Source organism: Grammomys surdaster, unplaced genomic scaffold (assembly GCF_004785775.1).
Source record: "Grammomys surdaster isolate TR1022 unplaced genomic scaffold, NIH_TR_1.0 743, whole genome shotgun sequence".
Lineage (NCBI taxonomy): Eukaryota > Metazoa > Chordata > Mammalia > Rodentia > Muridae > Grammomys > Grammomys surdaster.
Window position 1 is genome coordinate 20397 of NW_021605162.1, and position 9772 is coordinate 30168.

Consider the following 9772-nt stretch of genomic DNA (forward strand, 5'->3'; position numbering starts at 1 on the left):
TGGGTACAGAGACATGCTTTATCTGTTTGCTTGGATAAAGGCATTTGGTAAGAACCATCTGTTGCAAAGAATCTAGAAATAAATATGGTCCTGCATTGTGTAGAGCCACTGAAGATAATTTTTTCAAGTATTTTCCCAGAGTTTAAAGAAGACTGCTCATATCTAGAGTAATAAGGCATCCCCCTCACATGCCTCCTCTCTTAATCAAAAAGCATTCATTCTTGTTGAGAAAGGTGTTGATTTGATAGAGAACAAAGATTCTAGTAGTGAGAAAGTATTCTCCAACATTGGAACAGCTGTATTCACAACACTGAGCTCAAGAACTTAGATGCCTTGGTAGTTTTTATGGACAGACAGATTTAATATGAGCATGCCACTCCTCCAGGCGCTGGGGATGCCAAGACAGAAGGATCAGAGATTGGAGGCAGGCCTTGGTTGCATGATGAGATCCAATCCAGTTGACAAACAGTGTACACATGTAATTTTTATTTGAGAATGGGTAAGTATGAAAGACACACACAGACACAGACACGCATTCATGCTTACATAGGCTTAGTGGTCAATTCCTATCAGTCCCAAGGAGTTAGAGGCAGGAAGGTAACTATACATCTGAGAGGATTCTATGCTACACAGTGAGTTTCAGTCCAACAAGTGAGACTTGAACTAAAAATTTAAAGGAAATAACTTAAGAGATAGAAGGATGATAAATTTATAAAAATTGTTAGATAATAATCTGTCCTTTTTGACCACAGAACACTGAGTTACTTAGTGGAGGACATATTATGGTTTAAAATTGTAGCAGCTTCAGGGGATTTGGAGCATTTGGCTTACACCAGTGAAGAACAGGAAGGTCATCCACATATTTCACAAGGCCAAAGAAATTCCATTATCTAACTCAGAGATTGCTTTCTAGCACCAAGCTTCTAGGACATGGTAACAAATGTTGAAGAAAGAGTACTGTGTGTCATAAAGACATGATTTCTGGACTAAGGGGGATGAGACTGAGGTGAGACTATACTTCAACACTCTTTTCATTAAATGATGTGAAGCACTGTATTTTGTTTTCCTTTTGCCTTTTCATACTCGGTTTAGCCAAACCAACAAACCTGGCATTTGCATTGTGGGATTCCTCAAGGCATAGTTTTTGATGACCTTTTCTGCTCACTAGTGATAACCAATCCCTCATGACTGAAGGATATATCTACGCTAAGAGGGTTTAAATACATAAAGCCTGGCCTGCCTGGAAGTCCTCTCTGCCACATGGTTTATGTGCACTTCCACAAGGTCTCAAATGCAGATCTCAGTCCTCTCCAACTTGCAGATTTCAACCATCATCTTACTGCCCCATTAGCTATATGGTGCTCTAGCTTGATCTTATTCCTTTTTTTCACCCTCAGCACCATGGTCCTGATAAAGTTATCTCTTAGACTCCCAATGTAGAATTTGCCCACCAAGCTCACTGGTTCACTGGTGTCCCAATGGCTTGTCTCACTTGCACCACTGAAAGATTGATGCCCAGCCTTTGGCTTCATGAGATGTTAATGTGCCATTGAATTCAAAAAAGGGTAAGTTAAGGGCATTATTCTGTTCCAAGCTCTGTAAGCATAACTGTGACTGAATACATACATCTATAGAAACATTGGCTATAATCCATTTGTGATGTATAGTACATAATACAAGTGCACGCAAAAAGGTGTTGGGAGGGAATTGGAGTATTCTCAGCTGCCACACAAGCTTGGCCAATACTCTAAAGGTAATATTCCCAGATCCTCACCCTTTACAGAAAACGTTTGCTTCATGTATCTGGGCCAAGGGCTACCATTTTAGGCTTATTTTATGCCACCATTCTCCACACCTCAGACCCTTCAACCACACTGTCCTTTTAGCCAGAAGTGTGTATTCCACACTATTATCCCAGAGGACCACAATGTCCTCCTCTGAGTGGCAGTGGAAACATCATTGCCTGGGGAGCCTGCTCAGGTATCCTGGGCTTGCACAGTTTGGTTTCTCTGGTACCTGATCCTGAGACACAATGTAGTTTTGTTTTTGCATCCAGACCAAAGACAAGCAAATGCTTATTTGTGGCTGCAATGATGGCCTCATCCTTCTCTTTACCCTCCAGAAAAAAGGGATGCACGTGGACTCACATCTCAGGCCCTATTACACTTGGAAATTCCCCATGAATATCATATACTGAGGACAGGAAGGCATGTGAGAGCCCTGAGCAGAAAGCTGCTCACCAGTGTGGATCAGCGCCTGTCACACATCAGGGATGATGGTGTCAGCAGCCTTCCACAAAGATGAGCTTTCACATGGGCACCCACATAAAAAAATGTTCCACCTCCCCAATATTGTAAAGTTGAGAACAGAAAGTCCTCTGCATCCCTTGTTCCCACTCAGTGAAACGTGCCTTTTCCTCTGTTGAAGGTGGTAACATGAGAGACCCTCAAAACTCTCAGGGTTTGACAGATTGATGTGTTGCCTGACAGATAGGACTTGTAGACCTGGAAAGAAGATTTTCTTTGCAGTACAGATCTAATGCATGTGGATATATCTATACCTCTGAGAAAGACAAATTGGCATATGAGTATTAACTTGGCTTCCTCTAAAAGCATTGTCTCCAGGAAAGAACCAGAAAGGAACCTGTTGAGTAAGAAATGTTTGCAGAATATTTTGAAGATCTTGAGGAGAGGACCTTGATCATAGTGAGGGAAGACCTATAAGAGAAAGCCATTGTGCTATGGCTCCCTTCTCACCAGTTACCATGAAACTATACATGCTCCCTGTGATCATTGCTACTGTGTGCAGTTTCCAGTGGATTGGAAGGGACAGTGGCTGCAGCCATGCTACTGACTCTGAAATTTCCATTGTACTTAACATTGCCTGGTCACTTTTCATGACTTCTCCTTTTGAAACAGCATTGCTTATCCTTGTTTCTTTCAATAGTCCATCTCTGAAGCAGTGCCATGTTTTCCTCCTGTGACATCTTCCTCTACCTAATACTTTAGCTGTGTGGTGGTCTCTCTGATATCCTCTCTTCATTCAGCATCCCTACCTGCCCCTCTTCAGAGTATGTGACAGGAAAGTTTCAGAGTTAGATGACAGCATAGGAGGATGGTCATGGAACCATAGGCCTAAGGTCTACCTTGTTGGATACTCAAGAGGGCTACTTCTAACAAGAGGATGCAGGAACTTTATCATGTTGGCTCAGGCTAAGTGCTAGCCTTAGTATAACAACCCCCCAAAACTTCTTCCTACAGTGGATAAGAACAGTAAGAGCTTTTCCAAGAACTCTGTCCCAGTCACTGGAGTGGCTTGGGAGCCCTCACCTTTGCTCCTTGCTCACCCTACCAGTGATCCTCTTAACGGATGAACTAGCTCTTTTTACTACTCCACAACCCCTGGTTACAGAAGCATGGTTGATAATCTAATTTGATTATAATAGCTGACTGCTCCATATCCACTCTTTCTTTATTTTTATTTTTAAATCTTATAAACAAAAATTTATTTTTGTACAAAATGTTTATACTTAGTACCTAAATTAGTATATAATTTCAGAAGTAATTACAAAATATCAAAATATTTAAAATACTTTGAATCTATATCTTTTGATACCAAAAAATTTTTAGCAGATACAAAATGCCATAAAATTATAAGTGTTAGTTTTTGTTGCATAATCAAACTGGAACTCATTTTTTTTTTCATTCAGAAGTCCTAGAAAAGCAAATCAGCATTGACCTAGTTTGAGTTCATTTTTAAAATAAAGAAATAAAAACTGGAACATATACCATTCCATATGACAGACACATGGAAATTCCATTCTGGTTTATTGTCATTATTTTGTGGTGTACTTTTTTATTGTATGTTTTCTCTGTGTATGATTGGAGAGTGCTTGTATAGGCCAGAGGCAACATCAGCTTTCATCCTGTATGGATCCCTACCTTAATGTTTTTGTAATTATTATTGTTATTTTCTTCTTTACATCCTGATTGCAGCTTCCCTTCCCTCCTCTCTTCCCAGTCCCCTCTAACGTCCATGATCCACGTCATTCTGAACTCCATTCCTCATGATGACCTTGTCTTTGAATGAAAACATTCATGGGCCAGTCCAATCAATGGGTGCTATTCCCACAGGCACTAATCTTTCCCTGCAATTGTCCCATTTGTAGGAAATCTTCATGGCACATACAGTTTTACTGTGTACATGCAGCACAGGGAACAGGGAAAACTGAGGACTGTTTAGGAAGGGATGACAGACATTGGTGACATTCTTACAAAGAGCACTCTCATGAGATTACAGATTTCTTGGCCCTGGATGGTGGCCCTCATCATTTCCATTCACTATGGCCATACTGTAACTGGTCTGAGGTTTGACCTACTTTCAAATGGTGATGCTGGGATAACGTTGCTGAGATTTCTTAACAGACTTCAGAATCTACTAAAGTTTCTCTCTTTGTGATGTTTGTGTACATAATGAATGGATGAAACTGTTGGAGGGAAAACCTCTCATGCCAGGAGTCAGTGGTCATTCTGTAAGGCATCAGAGCAATGGAGGCATTAGGGGCCAAAACCAAGGATACCAGAACAAAGGACAAAGTAAGAAATAATAATGTAAGGCCTTCAAAAGGCCTCCCCTGCTTCTGTGATACACAATCTTCTAGTCTGACAGTGAATCCTGAAACCCATGCATGTAATGAATTATTAACGGCTTTCTGAGCTCACACAGAAACTGACCAAATGGAACTGCTGCTTACACAATGGGAACCTTTTCCTAGCAGCTACTGGGGCAACTCTTCTGGGGATAGTTAGTGGCAAGCTTATGGAAAGGGAAGTCATGTCCCCATGGGAGTATCCAGTTTGTAGCTGGCTTCTTCCAAATAGCTGGAAATAGGAAAAAAAAACAGCTTTAAGGTAAAGAAAGAAACTCAACCAACTATTCTTAGCTCTGGTTCTCTTGATTTTGAGGAGGATGAAACATATTGTTTCTTTCAGTAGAGTCAATTGAGAGGATGCAAGATGGAGCATTAGACTTGAGAATAAAGTGCATGTACATTGGAAGAAAAGGGACACCAGCAAGGAGTTCCTGAGTTCTTTGTCTACTTGTGAGTCCATTTTTATTCCTTGTCCTTTGCTGCCTCTATGCTTGGCTGGGGAAATGTATTCAGTAAGCAAACAGCACTCTCCAAAATGCTTTCCTTATATTCCTGAGCCCTTGGGAACCTGGACATGGAGTCTGGTGCTTTCAAGACACAATTTCCAATTTTTCTGTTTTTTTTCCTTACGTTTCAAAACTGTGTGTATTTTAGTGTTAGCACATGCCATTAAGGGAGACAAATATCTGAATAGTAGAGGCCAACACAGGAAGTCTGGTCTCTCTACAAACCACATGGGTTCCAGGAACTGAACTCAAATCGTTGAAAGACATGGTGACATATGCGATGACAACCATGCCAGGCCCTAATCTCTGATTTTCAGGAATGTTGTTACCTAGGACTCTTCTGCTCAATGAGCATCAGAGGCAAAGCGTTGCCCTCTGGATAGAAGACACATACTCTGACTGCTAATGCCCTGGCATTAACACCCACTGGATGCTTACTTCCATTCTAAAGGAAAACTCTGGATTTAGGAATGAATGGCTACACTTGACATAACTCATCCAAAAGCATATTTAGGTCACAGGTTAGAGGCTCCAGGACCAAGCAGCATAGCTGCAGAAATTATACAAATGCACAGGACAAGGCACAGTATACTCAGTTGTGGTAGGTAATGAGCTAGAAGCTGAGGGGGTCATGAGCTCTGTCAAATTCCTCAAAAATCCTCTCTTTTTGGTTGACTGGGATTTTCATACAATGTCTTTTTACCACATTAACGCCCAACTCTTCACAGATCCTAAACCTTCCACATTCTCCTAAATTTGTGGCTATTACTTTTGTTTTGTTTTAACCCATTCAGGATCCATTTGTGCTCTCTTTTATTTATTTATTTATTTATTTATTTATTTATTGATTGATTGATTGATTGACTGATACATATGGACTTCCAACGGTGCCTGTATGGATGAGCTGCTAGTAGTTAAGACAGAAGAATAAACCTGTGCAGGCTCAAGACAGATCTATGCAATACCATTGAAAAGGATCTGGGGAGTTAGCCTGGACATTAAAGGTGCATACAGAAGGAACAGAAGTGAGTGAGTTCATAGTGGAAATCCAGGCCTGGTGGCTTGCCCTCAGAACCCTAGATCCAGTGATGTCCTAACTGGTGGGTGGATCTGGTGAGATCACATACTAGCAAGCCCAGGCTAATCATTATTTTCACATCCAAGAAAAAGACCATCTCTACAAACTAGCCATCTCCTGAAGGATATGTGGAACTCGAAGCAAAACATTTTCTTGCGGGTATATGCCTTGCCCCTGTTCAGATATGCATCTACTCACAAAATGTTCCCAATAAGATGCTCAGAATCTGAACAAAACAAAAACAACTATTTGTTCTTTTATGTTTTTCCTTTACACCTGCTACCAGACCCCAAATCATTCACCTTCCAGTAACCCACTTGCCTATAATTATGTTTTACAATTCCAGTTCCTTTGTGGAAACATTCAATGTAACTATGAGATTTCTCATATTCACATATCCATAGCCTTGGAATTTGACTCAAAGGAGTGAGTGATGCGATACTCAACTACCCAGTTCTTTCCCAGGCACACCACTTTGTCCTAGAGGTTGGCGCAGAGGTCATTCTTGATGACCCACTCTTAGTGCACCCAGAGTATCCAAGTTCACTGACATACATGTCCCCATTGCTCAAAAAGACCTTTCCCATTAATTTCTGGTCTCCAATAATCTTTCTTCCCTCACCTCCAACTCTCTTCCTGGTTTCCCTCCTACATGGATAAACACACTCATTCACAAATTTGGTCAGAAAAATGAAGAACTAAGGAAAGACTTAAATCCTACCAGCCTCACGAATACATGCTCCACTTTGCCAGGTGGACAGATACTCCAAGCACATACTCCAGGCACACATGCTGTCCCCTGTAATTGGAATGTTCCAATAAGTATCCATGCTATGATCTCTCCACCTTCCCCAGTGGATCCCCAGAGCTCATGATTTTTGACCATCCAGCTATCTAAGACATGTTGAGTGTTTGCTGCACACATGAGGAAGGGTCCCATGCCTGGCCTTCAGCATGCACCTGGGCTCGTGATGGTCACACTTCAAATGCGCAAGACTGAAGCCAGACTTGAGAGGCAGTCCCTCTGGGGATCTGACCACTGAAGGAGAAAAGATTGGAGAAGGACCTGTGACACTCTCTGATTAATTGTCCATTAGAGGGATTCCTTCCAGTTGCACCTTTGTGGGCCAAAGTCCTTCAACGTCTAATTAATTATCATCTTGTCCTGGGACATCTTGAGACCTGTGAACTATTCACAAAGCTTGCACCATTTTCTGTCAGGCCAATTCTGAAGGACACTAGGGTTACCTGGCATAATGGCAAAGAATCACAAAATTGGCCAGGAAGTTCTGTGAGCATAGGAAAATGCAAAGAGCCTGGAGATTGAGAGCAACATGTGTTGTGTTTGCAGAGGGCTAGAGTCTGGTTCCTGAAACTCACGTGGGGCCCCTGACAACTGCCTAGAATACTACCATCTTTGAAATATCCCATGCCCTCTTATGTCCTCTTTGTGCACCATACTTACAGGGAGATAGGATCACCTACACACACACACACACACACACACACACAATTAAAAGGACAGGTTATTTAAAAACTCCTATTCTCTTGATTCAGTGTCTAATTCATTCCAAGGATCACTATTTTATGTCTCTGCCTTTCTATTGTTTTCTATAATTGATAATAGATTTTATTTTCATACAACATAACTGGATTTGAATTTTTCCTCCTTCTACTATTCCCAGGTCTTCTTTCCCTCTGGATCCATTGCTCTCTTCCTCTCGATAACACACACACAAACACACAACACAACACAAACAAACAACAGCAACAAGAACCCTGCTTCTAAGAGGTAACAACCAAATATGACAACATAAAGAATAATAAGAAACAAAAATCATCACAATAGACTAGACAAGATTGTCCAACAGGAGGAAAAGATTCCTAAAAGCAGGCACAAGCATCAGAGGCCAACTCATTCTCACAGTCAGGATTCCCATAAGAATACTAAAATAATACCTATAGCATATAAACAGAGGACCTGGTATAGATTCATGTAGGCCTCATGTGTGCTGCTTCAGTCACAGTGAGCTAATATGCATCTTTCTTAGTTGATTCATGGGGCCATGTAGTCCTGGTGTCCTCCATCCACTCTGGCTCTTATAATCTTTCTGCCTCAACTTCCATGGGATTTCCTGAGAACTGAGGGTGTGAAATTTGAGGAGATGTCCAACTTAGACTCTCTCCCTGTAAGGTCTGGCAGTTGGTTTCTGTGAATGTGCTGCTGGAAGAATCCTCTCTGGTGCTGACTAGGTAAGGCACTTGACTATGAGTTTAACAGAATAACACTATCAGTCACTGGTGTGTTGTTGGTGGTGGTGTTGCTTTTTTTTGGAAGATAATTTTGTAATTATATTTATGTACAGAAAACTTGAAGTGTACATTATCCTTTAACCCAGTTTAGTGGCGAGTTCTTTAGCCTTTGCTTTTTCCAGCTTGGCAATTCGGGCCACAGACTTAGGACCCAGGACGTTGCCTCCCCAGTGGCGGCGGATCTCGTCATATATGTCATTATAATTGGTCCTAATAGCTTCCACCAGCTTAGCCAGAGCACCCTTGTCTTCCAAGTTAACCTGTGTGAAGGCAACAGTGGTGCATGTCTTCCTGTGGACCAGGCGACCCAGCCTGGCCTTTCCCTTGATGATGCAGTAGGGCACACCCATCTTTCTGCACAGGGCAGGCAGGAAAACCACCAGCTCAATGGGATCTACATCATGGGCAATCACCACCAGCTGAGCCTTCTTGTTCTCCACCAAGGTGGTGACTGTATTGACTCCTGCTCGGAGGACAGGTGGTCTCTTAGTTGGGACGTCTCCTTTGCCAGCAGCTTTCTTCTCAGCACGGGCCAGTAGCCTTTGCTTCTTCTCTTGCTTTGTCTCTGGCCTGTACTTGTGGGCAAGCTTAAGCAGCTGAGTAGCTGTTTGCCTGTCCAGAGCCTGGGTGAACTGGTTAATGGCAGGAGGTACTTTGAGTCGCTTATAGAGGATGGCTCTTTGCCGCTGCAGCCTGATGTATCGGGGCCATTTAACGAAGCGTGTTAGATCTCTTTTGGGCTGGATGTCCTGCCCAATGCTGAAGTTCTTGGGCCTTTTCTCGAACAGAGGATTGACCACCTTTTTGGCCTCCTGCTTCTTGATGACGGCGGGGGCCGGGGCCACTTTCTTCCCCTTGGCCTTCTTTCCTTTGGGCATCTTGCTCGGCTGGAAGAGAGAGAAAGAAGAGGGAACTGTGGGTGATAAGTAAGCGGCCGCGGAGATCCGTGTTGTTGCTTTAAAGACCAGTAATGCTGGTTTTTCCCCAGGTCTCTAAGGTGTCTAGTCTCTGGATCAATCTTACCCTAATGGCATTGGACATGGAATCTTTCTCATGGAATTGGCCTGAAGTCAAATGAGACAATGGTTGTGTACTCTCATAATTTCCACACCACCATTGCCCCAGCATATTCACCAGGCAGTAGAGGTGGCAGGTCCTTAGGTCTGTGACTGGGCTCCTCTCTCTCTCTCTCTCTCTCTCTCTCTCTCTCTCTCTCTCTCTCTC